The 21,567-nt window shown below is 34.1% G+C and overlaps 1 non-coding gene across 1 annotated transcript; it reads left to right on the top strand.

The window, feature by feature from the left end:
• Positions 1-8,702: 8,702 nt before the first annotated feature.
• On the top strand, positions 8,703-8,809 carry LOC128287292 (small nucleolar RNA R71). Its single transcript, XR_008277991.1, has one exon. It is a non-coding gene; the product is annotated as a small nucleolar RNA R71 (small nucleolar RNA).
• The last annotated feature ends 12,758 nt before the right edge of the window (positions 8,810-21,567 follow it).

Raw genomic sequence — 21,567 nt, 5'->3', positions numbered from 1 at the left:
TAACGATTAGCCATTGGAATGGTTAATCATGACCATTTTGGTGCTATGTATGACAAATTCTAGTTGATTCATGGAAAACCATGAAATAGGTAAAGTTTACCCTAAAAACAGATGCTGACAGCAGCAGTGGTGTGGATTTGAAAAATCACTAAAAATAGTAGAAATGGAATTAAATAGTGAATAAATTATGTAATCGAACCTTGATGAATCTATTTTCATATGAAAGTAACGAAACAATCATATGAGTTGTATTTTAAGAGATATTTAAGTTTTCGTGGAACAGGGCCAGAGTAATTTCTGGATCCCCTGATCTAACTTTGGAAATTCACTATAAATTAACCAGAGATAACTAGAAGTCATTCCATATATGTATAGATTCCTTTTTGAGTCTAGTTTCATTAGAAACAGACGGCATAAGTATTGCAGCCCTGTACAGGGAGATATCTAAGTCGTAATGCATGAAGGTCGGAGTAGTCGAACCCTGAAACAGGGGAGACTTTAACTAATAAACTGTACTAATTGGCTTGACCAAAAATTCTAGAAAAAAATTTTTAGATGGAAATTTGAGTCTAATTTCAGGAAAAATTTACAGAATTGGTTTTCGAGTTTTGGAACTCGAGATATGATTTCTAAGGTGACAGTGACGCAGTTAGCCAGCTCGTCTGGAAATTTAAAAATGAACTGTGCAAATAAGTGAATTAAGTCTGTTAACCCCTCGTGTCTGACTCCGGCAACGGGCTCTGGTACGGGGTGTTACAGGATCAATCGGCTTTCCTTGAGTAATTCCTTGCCTCCTATGTGACAGCCCTAATGTGACCCTAGTCGGGAAGTGGTTTCAGGACCACAAAACCGAGTCAAAGAAATAATTAACCGTCATAGTTGATGCTTATTATATGTATATATGCATGTGTGAAAATTTCATATTTGAATTTTGTTAATTGTAAGTGAATTTTAGTAAATAGGACTTATGTGAGAAAATTTAGAAATGTGCTAGGCAAATGTAAAGTGGCCTATTAATGCATGTTATAAAAATGATGGGTTTGCATGTCAAATTACCCAAAATTTGAGCTAGTGGCCGGCCATGCTATGGGTCATAACATATTATAAACATGTTGTGTTAATGTTTTATGTTAGAAATAATTAAATAAAAGAGAAGAAAGAGGATGGTGTTCATCTTCTTCTCCTACCTCTCTCAAGCCGAAACAAAGAGGAAAAATAAGGGAAAACTTACCTAGAGCAATTCGGCATTCATCTTTAGCTATTAGGAGGTAAGCTTTGAATTTGTTGATTTGGCTTTATATTATGCTAAGTTAATTTGTGAATGCACTCTTGGTAATGTCAAGAAAGTTGAGATTTCCTATGGTGATTTGAGCAAGATGCCGAATGATTAAGTGTTGGAATTAGGGGCTATTTTCATGTTGTAGGGAACAATGGGGGAATGACTAGAATGGGGTAAAGATTTTTGGATGAGTAGCTTAGAGACACCTTGTACATTCGGTCAAAAATTGAGTCTATTTAGAATGTTAACTTCTTCCTCTATGATTATTTTTCCTTGCATGTTAAATGGTTCTTGATAAGGCCGAATAAGTTATGAAAGTTTTTATAAATGTATGAAGTTCAAGGTGCAAAAATTTTAGTCTTGATGTTATGAATAATTCGGTTGAAATAAGGAGAATGGGAGTTGTCATTTAGGTTAAGATCAAAGAAATTAATCTTGTTAAAACTTTAAACTAATAATGCCCATATGTGTGATAGCCGAACATAGACTTTGTTTAAAGTCTTGGTCAAAGGCCGGTTAAGTGTTTTGAATGGATAAGCTAGGTGTTTGATCTTTTTTTGGTTCGGCATAGTACATGATATTTTGCTAGTGAGGTTTTGAATAATTCAATTAATGTTAGATATATGAAAAAAATTCTTATGTTCGGTTTTGGACGATATATAGGTATGTACAAATAACCTATTTAGCTATGGATATCTAAGGTGTTAAATAATAAAACTCTTGATGACTTGGGTTATATAGCATTCGGCCAAAGACTATATGGGCTTGCTAATTCGGTTTAAGTGAAGAAACTATGATAGAGAGATATGACTAAATTGTGGACTTTGACAATTTAAATGATGCATTTGACTTGTGTACCGACTTAGGATGATATGTGTTTCTATATGAAGTTAGATGGTGTTGATGAAATTCGATAATGCATGATGTTTAAATAGTATTGAACAAGGTCATTGTACTTAAATTGTATGACATACATGTATTGAATGGAATTGCCCAAGTGAAAAATAATTAAATAAATTTATTTGTTTAAATTTAAGCTCAAGAGCAAAGGGGAACTAAATCTGATAAAGGAAAGGAAAAAGTGGTCGAATAGCTATTGAAATCGTTCGACAATAACCGAGGTAAGTTTTCGAGTAATGGAACTTAGATTATGATTCGATTAGATCATGTTATAAGCAAATCAAAATCATGCTCTTTGTATGTAGCTATTGAGCCGAAAATGATAATGCTTGATAAGTGACTTGTGTTTGAATTCTAGTTATGAAAATGAAATATAGATGTGTCATGATTTATTGATATGTGCATGAATATTCGGATGATAACCGGGCTAAGTCCCGAAGGTATTTGTGCGAGTTACTATAACCGGGCTAAGTCCCGAAGGCATTTGTGCGAGTTACTATATCCGGGCTAAGTCTCGAAGGCATTTGTGCGAGTTACTATATCCGGGCTAAGTCCCGAAGGCATTTGTGCGAGTTACTATAACCGGGCTAAATCCCGAAGGCATTTGAGTGAGTAGCTATATCCGGCTAATTCCCGAAGGTACTTGGTTTGGAAATGAGCAATCTTGCTGTAATAATTTCAATTAATACGCTCGTAAAACCCCAACGATGAGGTATGTTTTGTATATGCATTGGAATAATTGATTCCTTTTAAATAGTATTCGCTCAATCGATTAACAAGCTTCCGGCCTTTAGTCAAGTTGATTCCTTATGTATGAATATAAGGGTTGGAAATGTGAAGTAGGTATGATTGTGAGAATATGTGTATATGAAATTATTCGTTTAGTCATATGAATGCTATACTTCAGTTGTGCATGATTTCATTACTTAAAACTTACTAAGCATTAAATGCTTATTCCGTTTCTTTGATTCTTTGTTTTATAGATTTTGGTTCCTCAGCTATCGGATTCGGGAGTGTCAAAGTCGAAGTCATCCACACTATCAAAGCCCTTTTGGTACTCTTTTAGTTGAACTCTGAAAATGGCATGTATAGGACTACCCTTTTGTTGTTGGTCATGTACCTTTCGGTATTGTATATATTTGGATAGCCATGCGAAAATGACTTATATATATTTTGAGCATAGCGTTATAATCATCTTGTATGTTGTTCATGGAGTGTTATGAAAATGTTGGTAACGATTAGCCATTGGAATGGTTAATCACGATCATTTTGGTGCTATGTATGACAAAATTTTAGTCGATCCATGGAAAACCATGAAATAGGTAAAGTTTACCTTAAAAATAGATGCTGACAGCAGCAGTGATGTGGATTTGAAAAATCACTAAAAATAGTAGGAATGGTATTAAATAGTGAATAAATTATTTAATCGAACCTTGATGAATCTATTTTTATATGAAAGTAACGAAACGATCATATGAGCCGTATTTTATGAGATGTTTAAGTTTTCGTGAAAAGGGCCAGAGCGATTTCTGGATCCCCTGTTCCGACTTTGGAAATTCACTATAAATTAACCAGAGATAATTAGAAGTCATTCCCTATATTAACAGATTCCTTTTCGAGTCTAGTTTCTTTAAAAACAAACGGCATAAGTATTTAAGCCCTGTACAGGGAGATATCTAAGTCGTAATGCATGAAGGTCAGAGTAGTCGAACCCTGAAATAGGGGAGACTTTAACTAATAAACTGTACTAATTGGCTCGACCAAATATTCTATAAAAAAAACTGTAGATGGACATATGAGTCTAGTTTCAGGAAAAATTTACGGAATTGGTTTTCAAGTTTTGGAACTCGAGATATGATTTTTAACGTAACCGTGATGCAGTTAGCCAGCTTGTCTGGAAATTTTTAAAATGGACTGTGCAAATAAATGAATTAAGTCTGTTAGCACCTCGTGTTCGACTCCGGCAACGGTCTCGGGTACGGGGTGTTACATCCTACCTTGTGTGTCTCTTCTAAGTGCCTCCTCAGGTGTTTAAATAGGCTTTAGATTTCTCCAATTCGTGTTCAAGGCTGTTAAATAGACACGGGTGTGTGGTCTACCCGTGTATGTCGTGCTCGATTCTACTGCACAGACATGGGTGTGTGATCTACCCGTGTCAGGAAATCCAGCCGTGTTGATTTCCCACGTTGGCCCATTTTCTCTGTTTTTGGCTCGTTTCTTGCTTTTTTTACTCTCCTATGCTCACCTAAGTATAAAACGTGAAATTAAAGGATTAGGAGCATCGAATTCATCAAATCTAAGGATAATTCATTTAAAAAATGTACTAAGCATGGGATAAAAATATGCATAATTTATGGTTTATCAAATACCCCCACACTTAAGCCTTTGCTTGTCCTTAAGCAAAATCTTCAGCTCACAATCAAAATAAATTCTTCTCAACTTATAATCCCTATCAATAATATCTCAAAATAAACCATAAGTAATCACACATGGAGAATTCAACTAAAAGAACATCAAAGTTTCAAAAATTCCAAGTTGAGCATTTTTATCATGAAAACATAGGTGTCTCTCTTCATCTAAGTGATTACCTTTGATTCAAAATATCACAGAGTTTAACATCCTCACTAAAGATTCACTCAAATCACTCGAGGTGTTTAAGGACAATAAGTTAAGCACTCAACAGTCAATATGGAAAGTTATTACCATAGGCTTGCATGAAAATCAACTCTCCACCACTATATATTGAGATGAAACATCAATCAAAAGGTCGTTAGAGGGTTGTAACGTGGCTTTGGTTAGGGACTGAGGTCACAAGCTGAAAGAAAAGGTTAGAATCGAGATTGAATTGAAAAATTACCTAACTAGAAAAATAATTAATTATCAATTGAATACAAGTGAGCTTCTTCTCAGAAAATGGAATTAAACACTTAAGCTCAAAAACAAAGAATTACTATAAATATATATGTATGTATTGTATTTTTTTTTTAGAACAAGTCAAATAATATAAGCTATCTATCAAAAATAAAACATGGCTAAGCAATTTATTTAAATCAAATCTCGACAAAAATATGGATCAAATTAATTAAGGGGATTTCAACAATAATGGGTTAAGGGTTAATGTTGAGGGTAAATCAATAAATAGGTTATTGGGATCAAGGGGGTTCACTAAGGGTTAATTGTGAAGGTAGTATTTTATAGAGTGAGTGGGTTAAAACTAAGTGCCTTTATCATCTTGACATATCAACTCAAGGGTGTGGTCTTGACATGCATAATCAAGCAAGTTCTAGAATAACAAATCAATATTGACACACTCATATCAATAATAACAGTGAGCATGAAAGAAATAATAGATGTTCTAAAGGCTTAAGATCTCAAAGAAATTATGGCTTTTTGAGGTTAACCCTGTGAATTTTAACTCGAGATAATACCTAAACTTGGGGAAACAACCTAAAAATTTTTAATTCTCAAAAATCAACTTATCCTGCTTGATTTTCTAATTCCTTAAAGTTTAAACAACCAATGCATGAATGCCTATGTTTTAATTCAAGACATATCAATAACAATCATAAATTAATCAAAATTCATTCTAATAATGATATGAGAAGATAACATGAAAATAAGACAAAATTCAGGGATTTTTCTAATTAATGATATAAATGACCCCCCACACTTAAGATGTACATTGTCCTCGATGTACAAAGTTAGATTTAATGAAAAATATAGATATAAGATCATAAGATAGGGAGAGAAGTGAAACTTCCTGAATGATGAATGGACTCCTTGAATTAGAGTTATGAAGAATAATTGGCCAAGGCACTGATGAGATTGGAGAAGGATACTCCGATGGTGGTAGAGGTTGGGTTCCACAACCATAGTGTCCAGCGAAGAGGTTATCGTGGTGGTTGGGCAGGACATGGTAGTCGTGGAGAACCTTTTTTAGTGGAGTTGTAAGTTCCTAAGTAATAGTAAGATTTGGAGTTCTTTATAACTGTGATAGAATTAGGAACTTTTTTAGGAAATATAAAGAAGCATAATTACTCGTAAAGAAATAGCGAATAAAGATTATAAAATCTCAAGATAAAATAGTATTAAAGGGAAATAAAAAGTAATTTCAAAATATAAATAAAGATAAAAATAAAATAAATAATAAAAATAAATAATAGGTGTTTATAAAGAAATTGGGGCACACGGTCGTACGGCGCGCCCGTGTGCCCTCATTTCAACCCGTGCATTTCGTGGTTCCGAAATTGGGTGCATTGGTGCACACGGCAATGTTGCACGGCTGTGTCATTCTTTGTTCGCTTCTCCCACACCTGTTTATATAGGCACACGCCCGTGTTGTTTTGACAAGCTCGACCACGGTCGGTGGGCACGGGCGTGTTGCACGCCCGTGTTAATTCGGCAGGATTGGCCACGGCCATGTCACATGGCTGTGGCAACTTACTAAATCCAGTGTTGGGGAAATGTTTTTGCTTTGTTTTCACACGACCGTATCGCACGGTCGTGTTTCCTCTCGTGGTATGGGCACAGCCTACGGCACACCCGTGTGCCTGGCCGTGTGGTTCTGGAAATCCTGTGTTCAGTGACTCACTTAGTGAATTAAATGTTAAAAACTAAAATTTAAAGAAGTTAACACCGTTAGTGCTCGAGTTGCCTCCCAAGAAACGCTTATTTATAGTTTAAGCTCAATTTACCTCTCTGTTGCATGGTCGTATGGGAAGATACTAAGTACTGTAAGAGAGATTTCTCCATTAGGTTTAGAGGTGGCAATCTGAGGGTCTGCTGCATCTAATAGTACTTTGTCTCCAACCTTAAGTTGAGTTGGTGAAATATTGAGCTCATCATGGCGTGGTTTTGGTTCATTGTGTGATTTCAATTTCTGTGTCCGCCATTCATCTAGTTCCTCGACCTATAGCCTTCGTTCTTCATAGATGGGTCCCTTGTCATTATTTGAATATGGCTCATGTGTGTTTTTCGAATGTGTTTCCTGCACAGAGGGTTTCAGCACATGATCAGTACTAATAGAATTTCGAGCTTGAAGAGTAATTGATTCATCACCCACACGAAGTGTGGGTTCACCTGTTCCAACATCAATTATAGTTTTAACAGTTGCTAAAAAGGGCCGTCCTAAAATTAAAGGTGCGTCGCTATCCTCTTCTATGTCTAGAACAACAAAATCAATTGGGAAAATAAATTTATCGATTTTTACCAGTGCATCTTCAATGATACCCCTAGGAAATCTAATAGTTTTATCGATTTACTGAATACTCATCCTAGTTTGTTTAGGTTTCCCAAGACCTAGTTGTTTAAACATTTTATAAGGCATGACATGAATACTAGCCCCTAAATCAACTAAAGCATTATTAACATCTAAGCTAAGAATTAAAGAAGGAATCATAAAACTCCCTGGATCTTTCAATTTGTTGGTTAGCTTATTCTGCAGAATGGCTGAGCAAACTGCATTCATTTCCACATGCGATGCCGCATCTAACTTCCGCTTATTTGTTAAAAGCTCCTTTAAAAATTTGACTGTGTTCGACATTGTGATAGAGCTTCAATAAAAGGTAAGTTAATATGTAATTTCTTTAAAAGTTTAAGGAATTTACCGAATTGTTCATCTGAGTGGTCTTTCTTTGTCGCATTTGGGTGTGGTACATGTGGTTTGTACTCTTTACTTACCTATTTTTGGTCATTGTGGTCCACCTCAGCTTTACCTTTACTTACCACAGTTTCTTGCCTCAGTTCTGGTTCAGGTGCAACTAACCCTTCCTCATCTTGAATGGTAATCGTATTGAGCTGCTACCTTGGGTTAGATTCTGTGTTACTTGGCAGGCTACCTTGTGGTCATTCAGATATCAATTTAGGGAGCTGACCTATCTGAGTTTCGAGCCCTTGGGTCAACGCTTATTGATTCTTAAGTACTGTATCGGTATTCTAAAAATGAGTTTCTGACACCGAGATGAATTTTGTTAGCATCTCCTCAAGGTTCAGGTTTTTCTCTTGTTGGTAAGGTGGTTGTTGGAAGCCTGGAGGTGGTGGTGGTCTCTGATTTCCTTGGCCTCGCCATGAAAAATTTGGGTGGTTCCTCCAACCTGCATTGTAAGTGTTACTATAAGGATTATTTTGAGATCGAGGATTATTACCCATGTAATTCAACTGCTCATTTTCCATGTTGTAGCCATAAGGTCGATATTCTGAATTGATTGATCCACCTCCACTTGCTTCATACTGAATTACTAGGTGAACCTGTGAAGAACCAAATAACCCGTCAATTTTCTTATTTAATAGTTCTACCTGAGTAGAGAGCATCGTGACTGAATCGACGTTAAAAATGCCGGTTGTTTTCGTCGTCTTTGTCCCCATGACTTTCCACTGATAATTATTTAGTGACATCTCTTCTATAAATTCATAAGCATCTTCTGGTGTCTTATTATTAATAGTCTCATCAATAGCTGCATCAATCATCTGTCTAGTCGATGGATTCAGGCCATTGTGAAATGTTTGAACCTGCAACTATAAGAGCAGTCCACGGTGAGGGCATCTTCTGAAGAGGTCCTTGTATCTCTCCCATGCATCATAGAGTGTCTCTAGATCCATCTGCATAAAAGAAGAGATATCATTCCTCAATTTAGCCGTTTTAGTCGACAGAAAATATTTAAGTAAAAATTTTTTGGTCATTTGTTCCCAAGTAGTGATTAACCCTCGCGGTAACGAGTTCAACCACTATTTTGCTTTGTTCCTCAATGAAAAGGGAAACAATCGAAGGTGAATGACATCATCAGAAACACCATTGATTTTAAAAGTGTTGCAAAACTCTAGGAAATTCGCCAAATGAGCATTTGGGTCCTCATCCTGCAAACCATCAAACTGAAGAAACTGTTGGATCATTTGAATTGTGTAAGGCTTCAGTTCAAAATTATTTGTAGTAACAGCAGGCCTAACTAAACTTGACTTAGTTCCTATTAAAGTAGGTTTAGCATAATCATACATAGTGCGTGGAGCAGGATTCTTATTTACTGGATCAGCAGCTATCGCAGGAGGTAGTGGGTTTTCCTGATTCAGCCATCTCTTCAGTTTCTGCGAGCTGTGCAATCGATCTCACTATCAAAAAGTAATGGTCTTGACGGGTTTCTTCTAGTCATGCACTATAAAAACCTGCCAGAAGCGAATAAACGAAAAATTAGAAAAGAAAACAAAATTTAAACTACAATAAAAGTAAAATGGCTAAAGTAATAAAAATCGAGTGTTCCTAATATCTTAGCTCCCCGAAAACGGCACCAAAAACTTGATACGTGATATTTGAGACAGGTTTTAAAAATTTATAATTAATTGTTCTTGAAACAAACAATTATCACGATGTAGGCAAGTGTACCTATCGAACAGTAATATAGCTAACCAAGAGTACTAGTAATTACTTTCTTTATTATCTAGCCTAAAAATTAAGGGATTTGTTTATCTAAACTAATTAACTAAACTAAGAGCGCACAGAGAGAAATTGAAGAAAAGCTTTTGGGAAAACTCGATTGATTAAGACAATACCCAAGGAAAAATCCACCTAGACTTCACTTGTTATTTGATTATGAATTAGACGATTTATTCATTTCACTTGATCCGTAGAAATCCTTAAGTTATATTATTATCTCTCTCGAGACTAATAACGTCTAACTCTAAGTTGATTAATTGAAATCTCTTTCTAATTAACACTCTAGTGTTGCATTAACTTGATCTATGGACTCCCTTATTAGGTTTCACCCTAATCCGGCAAAATCTTGTCACCCTATCTCTAGGCGTACAATCAACTCCACTTAATTATGACAAATTTACTCTTAGACAGGGACTTTTTCTCCTCTGAATAAGTGCATCAACTTGAATCAATATCCTGGAATATTAGAGCAAGAATTAAGAACACATAATTAAGAACAAGTCAAATATTTATCATACAATTCAAATAATAATAACAAGATCCGTCTTAGGTTTCCTTCCCCTTAGGTATTTAGGGGTTTAGTGCATAATTATGAAAGAAAACATCTCAAAAGAATAAAGATAACAAAACATAAAGAAAACCCAAAACTCCTGAAGGGAATTAAAGGGAGATCTTCAGTCTTGACGATGAATCTGGCTTCTGGGATGGATCAATCGGCTTTCCTTGAGTAATTCCTTACCTCCTACCCTGTGTGTCTCTTCTAAGTGTCTCCTCAGGTGTTTAAATAGGCTTTGAATGCCTAAAAGCCTTCAAGAGTGGCCTTTTCCAAATAGGGTTGAACTTGGGCTCGACAGGGACACGCCCGTGTACGATTTCTCCAATCCGTGTTCAAGGCTGTTAAGTAGACACGTGCATGTGGTCTACCTGTGTAAGTCGTGCTCGATTCTATTGCACAGACTTGTGCATGTGATCTACCCATGTGAGGAAGTCTAGGCCGTGTTGATTTCCCACATTGGCCTATTTTCTCCTTTTTTGGCCCGTTTCTAGCTCTTTTTACTCTCCTATGCTCACCTAAGTATAAAACATGAAATTAAAGGATTAGGAGCATCGAATTCACCAAATCTAAGGATAATTCATCTAAAAATGTGCTAAGCATGGGACAAAAAATGTATAATTTATGGTTTATCATGAGGAAATCAACATTGGGCAATTTTTTTGTCCTCAACGGTAGGAGACAGTGATGTTTGACAAAATGGTAGACGTAGCCAAAGATCACATATGAGGACATACCCTGGTTATTTGTTTAGCATAAACTCTTATAGCTATAGAGCTTTTTAGGAAACATATGGAGAGACACAAGAATGCGAAACATGACTCATCTACTTCATTAGGGCAAGTGGAAGACTGTTGGATTTGGTGAGCTAAGTGTAGTATTTTCGTTAATATACACTTGTAATTTTTTTTGAGAAAATTTGTTAATAAAACAAATTTATTGATTACATTAATATACTTTGTATAATTTTCCTTACATGGTTTTTGCACATAAAGAAAAATGGAAGCAAACATTGCTCATTGGTTGTCTAAATGTTTAACTAATACTAAAAGGTATTACGTGGTTAGATCATAGTATGGAAAGACAACTTGTATTAATAAACGAACCTAAACATGCCATTAGTCTAATAAAAAATGAGAAAATTGATTAAAAGTGTAACACCCCAAACTAGGCCTAAAAGTTTCTGCCTGAATTTTGCGACCTATATTAGCCATTGAAGCGAATCTCCGTTGACTCCCAACCTAACCTCCAACACACTACTTAAGTCTCAACAAAAGTTGTACTAACTTAAAACACAATAGCAGTAATAGAAAGCAAACATGCGAGCTTCACAAAACAACATAAGTAGGTTTGCATGCCTCACAACAACATACTTAAGAGTCGGTAACACAACTTAGACTTTTCAAATGATAATATAGTTCGCATAACAAGAAAACATATAAGTTTGCAGTTTGTTTTAAGGCATAGGCTCGCATACTTATCAAACTTCGCATGAAATTACATAATTCAAGAGTTCACATTTGCAACAATCAACATAAGTTCCCAAGCACACAGGATATCATAAGATTACATACAAAGGAATGGGTTCGTTAAAAATGAACAATTCACAAATATATCATGCTTTTGCAAATAGACAAACCTCGCAATCATAAGGAACATGCATGCAAGGGTTAGTATATTTCAATATGGTTTGCATATAATCATGGGTTCGCATATCTTACCAGTGGTTTACATGTAATAAAATAATCATAACAAGGGTACACATGAAATTAAGGTTTGCATCACTTACACGAGATCACTTACATTTATGGGATCACATAGTTAGGGGCAAGCATGTAAATATGGCATGCAACATACAATAAACCTTAATAATAAATCCAACTTGCATGTAAATAAAACACAATACTCTCATGTATGGATAGTATCAACTTTATTTATGAAATAACAAGTACCTTAAACTTGGTTCACATATTAATGTACTGAGAATTTAAACTAACTAAATAGTTTATACTTCAAATAATATTGTCATATCCATAAATTTAGAAATATAACATTTAATTCTAAACCCATAACAATAATCCCATCGCCTTTAACCTAGGTTCACCAACCTCTACTCAAGAGTGCACCTCGCCACATCATTGACCTTGCTAATGCTAATTTGCGACCTACTTAACTGAGAAGAAGTAAGACAAGAGTGGGTGAGTTCACTATGAACTTAGTGAAAAATAAAAAACGTTAGAATATGCTTTAGAAATTGTAACATCTCGATTTTAGGCCTAGTCAGAATAATGGTTTCAAGACCATAAATTCGAAGTATAAATAATTATTTTATGATTATGTTGAGGTCTATGACATGTTTGCATGATTGTGTGAAAGTTTCATCAAGAAATTTTATTGTCAAAGTGTCTAATTTAAAAGTTAGGATTAAATTGCAAAAGTTGTAAAATATGTAATTTTAGAAGCTTGGAGCATGAATTAGCTATGGATTATTAATTAGAGGTCCTCAAATAGCAATTTGACCAATTTTTTTATGGACAAAAATGGACATGAATAGGTAAAATTTCAAAGTTTAGTAAAAAGGGCATTTTGGTCATTTGATTAATAAAAGAATTAAAAGGGAAAATAAAGCCAAAATTGTGCTCGTTTGATCTAGCCATTTCTACCATTTATTTGAGCTAGGGTTGATGTCTAGGGTTTGACCCATGTGTGGCATGCATGTATTTTTGATGTTTCATGGTAGATTATGAAAGTTTGATATGTAATGAACATCTTTTACTAAGTGGTTTTCAATGAAAATATCTAAAAAGGGCTTGTTCGTTAAAATTGTAAAAATGGGTGGTAGAAATGTGATTTGATGAAAATTGTCAGCTGGTATAAGCATCATATAGGTTCGACTAGGCTTGAGTAACAAAGAAAATGAGTACATTCATTTTACGGGCATAAGGACTAATTTGTAAATATGTGAAAGTTTAAGGGAAAATTGTAATTTTTCCAAAGTATGGTTTTTGGACTGATTTGAACAATGTAATAACTAAATGAGCTAAATTTGCTATTATAGATCAAGAAAAACGGAGTCCGGACCTAGACCGAGGAAAGAATAGGGTTGTGGACTAAATCGAATTAGTTAAGACATATTTTGTATTGAGGTAAGTTCATATGTAAATAATGCAATAATATGATCATATTTTTAATGCATTAATATTGTATAAATTGTATAATTGATTCGATGAACACATTCGACAAGTTCCGACAAGAGAGAGAAAATCCTGTTTGAACCTTAGGAATAGAATAGGATACGAGTGACATGTCACTTGTAACAGCCCGATTTAGACCCTAATTGGAATGGTGGTTTCGAGACCATGAATCTGAGTCAGAAAAATATTTTAAAATTTATTTTTTGTGTTTATTTTGTGTGAATTTATATCTGTGAAATTTTCGTGATTTAATTTTGTCGTTTAGATGTTCGATTAAATAAAAGGACTTAATCGCGTAAAATAAAAATTTGGTGGTTAATTCAAAAAGGAGCTGAAATGTACTTGGCTTTTTAAATGGAAGCCTTTAAGTTGCAATTTTCCCATTTCTAAGTGAAGTGGACGGTAGTGGCCATAATATAATGGTTATATAATGTGATAAATAAGGTTAAAAATGTAAAACATGAAATAATAATAAGTTAGTATATATGTTATATTATATGATAACTTTAATTATCTTTTATTTCTTCATAACTTAGTCGAATATAAACTAAAATAAAAAGAAAGAACAAAAGCTAGGGTTCAGCCAATTTGAAGCTCAATTAAGTATGAGTTTAGCTCGGTTTTTGATAATTTCTACGTTTTTGAGATCGTTGCTTAATAATCTTCAAGACCCATGCTTTAATTTTTGATTTTGATGAATATTTTGAGTTTTTCCATTGTTGATAGCTTGTGATTTTTGTTGTTTGATGATGAAAAATGGAAGATATGTTTTAGATTAACATATTTTGTATTGGATTTTTTTATGATTTTGAGTAATTAGGACTTAATTGCAAAAATAATTATTTGAGGGACTAAAATTTGAAATAAATTGAATATATAGACTTGTTTGAGAGTGGGTAAAATTCGGCCCAACATAAGTAAATGGAAATCTTGTGTATTTTGTGTTTTGTGTAATAGGGACTAAATTGTAAAAATTGTAAATGTCAGGGGTAAAATGGTAATTTGCCTATTTATGTTTTTTTGGACTAAATTGAATGAAAATATGTTTGAATGAGCTTAATTTGGATATGTTTAGATCAAGAACCAAAGAAATCAGATTTGGATTGGGGAAAAACAAAAGTCGTCGACTAACAGCCCTGTTTCGTTTTATAACGTCTGAGGTAAGTTTATAAGCAAATAAATGTCGTAAATTTTAAATATGTGTGAATGTATAATGTTGATTTGAATTTTATGTGTTTGAATAAATAATAGCCGAATGTGAAAATGTTGGGAACTATGTTTACAAATACGATTCGACCGAGATACGACGTCCGAAAGCCCCGTATGAACCTTAGGAATAGTTAGGATACATATGTCATGACATAGGATTCTGACATTTGTGTACGAGTAAGACCATGGCATCGATTTGTGATTCCGATATGTGCTTACGAGTAAGACCCTGTCTGGGATAGTGGCATCGATATGTGGCTACATGTAAGACCACGTCTGGGACGTTGGCATTGTACGATATATGTGTGATTATCCGAGTGTCCTATCCAATTTCGAATGGCTCATCGGGAGAAGGTAAACCGTGATCGAATGTGTAAAGTGGGCTAAAAGGCCAAGTATGATTTAGCTTGTTAGCTATCGATAATAAGGTATGCTTGTGACTTGAAGGTTAATAAGTTATATGTGATGCAAGGTTAAATATACATGAATTAAACAAGTGTATTCGGTTTTGAGCAAATGGTATGTATATTATGAAATTGATTTTTGAATATGCATATATAAGTGATCATGTATGTTCGACCATATAAGTGGTATAAGTATGGTATTGAATTATGGTTCTTGAACTTGTATAATTTTGTAAGTGTATGTTTGATTATATTTAGACATTTTGGCTTTTGAAAATTTAACTATGATTTGATGATTTTAATTTTGTGAACATTCAGCCAAGCTAATAGAGATATGTGTTGGGTATATTTTTATTGAAGTTGTAAGTTAAGACTAAACTTGTTAATGAGATTGTTATTTGGTTGATTAACATAAGTTGATTATATTATCGATTTTCTTGTTTGCTTATAACTTACTAAGCTTCAAAAGCTTACTCTCTATTTTATATGTGTTTCTATTTTATAGATTTTGGTTAAAGTTACAAGCTCGGGGATCGTCAGCAAAGTCTATCACACTATTAGCCGCCTTCAGTATTTTATAAGTTGCATTTTGGAAACTATGGCATGTATAGGCTGGAACATATTTCTGAAGTGTTGATTTTGGTTATGTACTAAAAGCCATGCGAAAATGGCTTTCTATTTATGTTTAAATTTGATTTTATGTGTCCTTAGTTATAATGTCTTATGATCTTGGTTTGATATTTGCGATTATGCTTGATTATGGTTTGATTTGTGGTAGGTATTTTATGTAATGAAAATGGCCAAACTTTGAGGTTTAAATTCGGTTTAGGTTATTACATAGCGGTAAGATTTATGATTTGTTTATATGTCCATTTGTGGTCAAGTCATTTTGTTTTGTGAAGTATAAATTGAATTATGAGTTAGTTGAAAATTGTAAGATAAAGGTATAAAGATGGTTATGACTATCTCGCGATTTGGCATATGTTTATATATAATTATTTATGCTTGTGATAATTTGATTCAATTTGTTTTACGTGATATGCAAGATTTATGCTTTGATTATGTTTATGTGAGATTTGTGTCTTGTAATGAATAATATAATCTCTTTTAGTTGACAAGTATATTTGGTCAAATTTAATAAGATATGCTGAATGCTTAAATTTAGATATCATGATTATGTTAAATAAGTAGGGTCTCAAACGTCAATAAGTAAACTCAAGTTTAAGTTGTTCGAACGGTAACCGTTATTTGGTTGTTGTGTATGTGCTCTTAGACATATCGGTTGGCATAGGTAATAAGAGTTCTTTTAGGTGGTGTGTATTTACAAAATGGTTAAATTACTAAGGCCAAATGTACATGAATTAATGACCTAAAATAACTATGTACAGTCTTTAATGGTTAATATTTTAAATGAAGTGTGTGGTAATGTATGGTTAGTGCCGAATGAATGTATAAATTTGAATATAAGTGCAAAATATGCAAGTTCAAGATTTATCTAAACTTAAGTTATATATGTTAGTTATTTTATTTATATGTATTGTGGCTTATTAAAATATATGAATATACATGTGATATCCGGTGGTGTTTGCATAATTTCATAAGTGATTAAATAATGTGTTTATCCTTATTGTTGATGATTATCGTTGTATATATATATATGTATGTATATAAATACGCATTATGTGCAGTAAAGTATTAGTTTGGAATTGATAAGGTATTTGTTTACCATGTACAAAACAATTTATGTACAGAAATGTAGGTTGACTATATTATTTTTATATATAATGGGTTTGACTTGGGTAAGCTTTATTAATATTTGATTTTGTACATTTGATCGGTAATGCCACATAACCCTAATCTAGCGACAGATTCGGGTTAGGGGTGTTACATCACTAGGACCCCATGTGATATATATGATTAAGTGATCCGGGTGCTGGTCATATACATCCTACCGATGGCTAGGTAGTCGGGCATGTGTTGCGGATACCTGATAGCTTGTGTGAGCAGCCCATGTAGCTACGTATTGATCATCAGCTTGTATGGGTAGGCCTGTGATTAGCTCAAGAGCGAGCCTTTATGTGATTTAAAAGATGAGGTAGCTTTGGCTACATATGTGACACTTGTGTGCAAAGACTTTTCGTGTATCCGTTTAGTATTCCAAGTGTTCAACGAGTATGTCAAAAATGAGAAAGAGTATGTTGAGTCACGAGTTGGTACATGTATGTACAAAAAGCTCATAAGAATGAGCTTGTTAAATGATAAGCTTTTGGTAAGATTAAGAATGATAAAGTTATGCTTATGAAACTATAATGATAAATATGTGATTTATGTTAAGTTAATTTGTATGATATTCATGCTAAATGTTGCTTAAATATTGTTTATTATTGCATGTGAACTTACTAAGCTTTATTCTTACTCCCTTTCCTTTCCATTTTCTTATAGTATCGCCAAGTTAGCTCAGGAATCGAAGGATGTCGATGCTCAATTCACACTATCGAATTAATCCTTTGGGTATTCATGATTTCACATTGAGTATGGTGTAACTGTCCCATTTAGACCCTAGTCGAAATAGTGGTTTCGGGACCACAAATTCGAGTTAAAAAATAATTTAAAATTATTTTTCGTGCTTATAATATGTGAATTGACATGTCTGAAAGTTTCGTATGAAAATTTAATCGTTTGTGTGCTCAATTTGATAAAAGGACTTAATCGCATAAAATATAAAAGTGGCTTGCTATTTGTTAAATGTGACTATTTGATATGGCTTATTAATTATGAGGTCCTTATGTTGATAATTGACCATTGAAAGTATGAGTGGACATTTATGGCCTTAGATGTTAATGTCTTGTTAATATTTTCATTAAGGGCAAAATTGGTGATTATTAATTAAAGGTTAATTAAATAAAACCATAGCCAAAAGTTAGGCCATTTTATGTTCATCTTGCCGAAAATAAAAAAGAAAAAGAGAGAAAAACTCAAGCTAGGGTTTCGGCATTCTGATTGGTGATTAAGGTATATTTTTGTTCGGTTTTTGATAATTTCTATGTTTTTGTGATCGTTGCTCTGTATTCTATCAAGCCCATGTCTTAATTTCTAATTTTGTTGATGATTTTGAGTTGATCCATTGATGAAATTATGAGTTTTGTGAAGTTAGTTGATAGAAAATGAAAGATATGTGCTGAGTTAGTATATTTTGTCTTTGAATTTTAGATGAATTTGAGTAATTTGGGCTAAATTATAAAAATGAGATATTGAGGGACTAAAATGTGAAATAAATGAAATATCTGGACTTGTATGAGTGCTAGGAATATTTAGCCAAACATATGTCTAAGGAAATTTTGTGTATTTTGTGATTTGTATGATTAGGGACTAAATTGTCAAAATGTAAAAATATGAGGGTTAATTTGAAAATTCCCTAAATATATGTTTTTGGATTGATTTGAATGATTTGGTGAATAAAAGAGTTAAATTTGAATTTATATAGGTCAAGAATTAAAGAAAACAGAATTAGATCGGGGAAAGTCGAAAGTCATCGAGTAGCTAATTCTGTTTGTCTGAATCCATACGAGGTAAGTCTATATACAAATAAATGTATTTGAAATGGTTTATTTATGCTTATATGTTATTGAACAATAATGAATGGCTTTATGCCTTGAATATGAGATATCTACAAAGTTTAGACGTCCGTAAAGCCCCGTACGAACCTTAAGAATAGTTAGGATACATATGTCATGACATAGGATCCGATATGTGTCATCGTGTAAGACCACGTCTGGGACATTGGCATCGACTTATGATTTACATGTAAGACCATGTCTGAGACGTTGGAATCGTATTTGATTTCGTGTAAGACCCTGTCTGGGATAGTGGCATCAATATTTGAGTACATGTAAGACCACGTCTGGGATGTTGGCATTGTATGAGATTTTCGAGTTATCCGCGTATCCTTTTGATTTCAAACGATTCAACAAGCATTCCGAGAAAATAGATGAATATGTGAATTTGTATTTGACTCAGGTGTGTTTGAATTGTATATCATGTTTGAGAATTAAAAGTAAGAATATGTATCTTGATGAATATATGATATAAGTATGAGTTACTATGAGAATGAGTTATGATATGTATATGTGAATTATGTTCAAATGAAATATAAGAGATATGTGGCTAAGTGAATGTATTTTGCCTTAAATTTTATGAATGAATTGATGTTATTTGTTAAGTTTATTTGTATATGGCTTACTAAGCTTTTGAAAGCTTACTTTGTGTGTGTGTTTGCATTGTTTTATAGATATCGAAGCTACTGAGAGCTTCGGGATCATTGAGGATCATCACCACACTACCAAACATTATTTTGGTACATTTTGAAAGTATAAATATTGGCGTATGACATGTATAGGCTGAGGTAGTTGAATATGTTTTGTGATGTGTATATTTAGCCATGTGATATGGCTTAATTATGGTTGAACTTATGGTTTGATTTTGGTATATGTTATGTGATGCAAATTATGCTTATGTGATGTGTTTATGAATGACCAAATGAAATGGTCAATTTTGGTAAGTTTTGATATGTGCAAATTTGTGAAATTGGTAAATTTATAGCATGTGATTGAATAAAAATAAAATGAGGTTATGGAACAAATGTTTAGATATGATTTTGTCTTATGTTTTGGCATAATTTGGTATGACTATTAAGCATGAAATTGGTTGATAATGTTATGGCATGATTAGTGTAAGTTTTGGCATTTAAATTGGTTGAAATTATAGTGCAAATGTGCTTGGTTTGATGTTTGTAGGTTTGACCCAAATTGGGTGGCAAGTTGGCTTTTCAAATGGCCTATTTTTGTCCACACGGGCAGAGACACGGACGTGTGTCTCAGCCGTGTTTGACACACGGTCATGTTGTATAGCCATGTGTCCCCTAGGGTACCCTATGATTTTAAGTCAGTCTTGAGCACGGCCAAGGCACACGGGCATGTGGCTAGCCGTGTGACCCAAGTCAGTTTCGACCACGGCCAAGGCACACGGGCATGTCTTGTGGCTGTGTGATTAAGTCAGTATGTATGCCCTGATCTGACACAATCTAGACACACAGGCGTGTCTAATGCTGTGGAGGCACATGGCCTATTCATACGGGCGCGTGACCTGTACAACTTTGAAAAATGTTTAAATTATCGAAAAAATTCTATGAGCTCAGTTTATTCCCTACCCCTTTTTAATGCATGTTTAAGGTCTCGATGACCTATATAAGGGACTCTATTGTGATGTATGACTTTGGTTATGGATGATGTTTATGAATTGTTTGTAAAATGTTCTAATTTGTCCAGTAGCACCTTTAGCCCTAGTCCGACGACGAATACAGGTTAGGGTGTTACATATGGCATGTATAGGGAGTTGGTTTTTTTGTTTAAGTGTCATATTAATTTGGCCAAGTGTGTTGGCTTATAATGATTTGATGATTCATTTTTCATATGGCCATGAGATATGGCTTATATTGATTTTTGGGTTGTAAGCCTATTTATACATGCATGCATGTGCCTAAGCCCTTGAGATGTGGTTTGTGATTGTGTATATGATGGATTATGTTATTGGTTATGAATGCTTGTTGATTTAATTAATATGTGTTGGTACAATGATAACTAAGGTCCCAATGTGTCAAATGGAAGTAAACTTATAATTCTTAATGCATGAGAATTTGTAGGCTTGGGCTTGACAAAGTGTGGTGTCTTGTATATGTACTAGTTGATATGATAGTGTCATGATCAAGACTTGTTTGAATGTTTTTAAGTACTCAATTATACCATGTTAAGTGCCTTTGAAGTTATGTATGTGTTTGAGTATATAAGGGTGGCAAATGGCTTGGAAAATAGCCATTGTCCACACAGGTAGACACATGGGCAAGTGTCTAGGCTGTGTGTGACACACAGTCTGCCCCCTTAGGCGTGTGATCCTGCCGTGTGTCCCCTGCACCTTAATTTTAGTAACAGAATGCTCAGTATTGTGTACATGGGTACGAGACATGGCCGTGTGACCTCATTTAGTATATGACGTCATAAAAAGTGAGTTCCATGGGTTGAGGACACGGGCGTGTGATCCTCCAAAGCATGAAAATTTCCTAAGTGTTATAAAAATTTTGAAAGTTCTCGGTTTAGTCCCAAACCACTCCTAATGTATGTTTTGGGCCTCGTAGGCTCGTAATAGGGACGATATGAATGTATATGAAAAGTTTTAATTTGTATGGAAATTTATGTCTCGGTTCTGCATGGTTGCCTGTGTTTGAGTCTGGTGATGTCTCGTACCCAATTCCGACGTTGAATACAGGTAAGGATGTTACAGAAATATAATTTTTTTTAAAAGGAAATTTTAGTCTTGAAAATGTTTCACGTGCTGGGTTTGTGAGTGAGGTTGCCAAAACCCACTTCGCACATTCTATCAGAAAACATAACTTTGGAAAGTAGTTTTGAAAACTCATTAGCCTTTTCATAAAACATAATTGGCAGGGCTTGCCTTAAAATCGCGAGACCTATTTTGTTTATAAAAAATCTTTAAAAATAGAGTCTAGTAAAATCACGAGGCCAAGTCGTACTTTTCAAAAAAACCTTTTCTTT

The sequence above is a fragment of the Gossypium arboreum genome, chromosome 13, assembly GCF_025698485.1.
Source record: "Gossypium arboreum isolate Shixiya-1 chromosome 13, ASM2569848v2, whole genome shotgun sequence".
Lineage (NCBI taxonomy): Eukaryota > Viridiplantae > Streptophyta > Magnoliopsida > Malvales > Malvaceae > Gossypium > Gossypium arboreum.
This window is presented reverse-complemented; position numbering and strand designations above follow the sequence as displayed.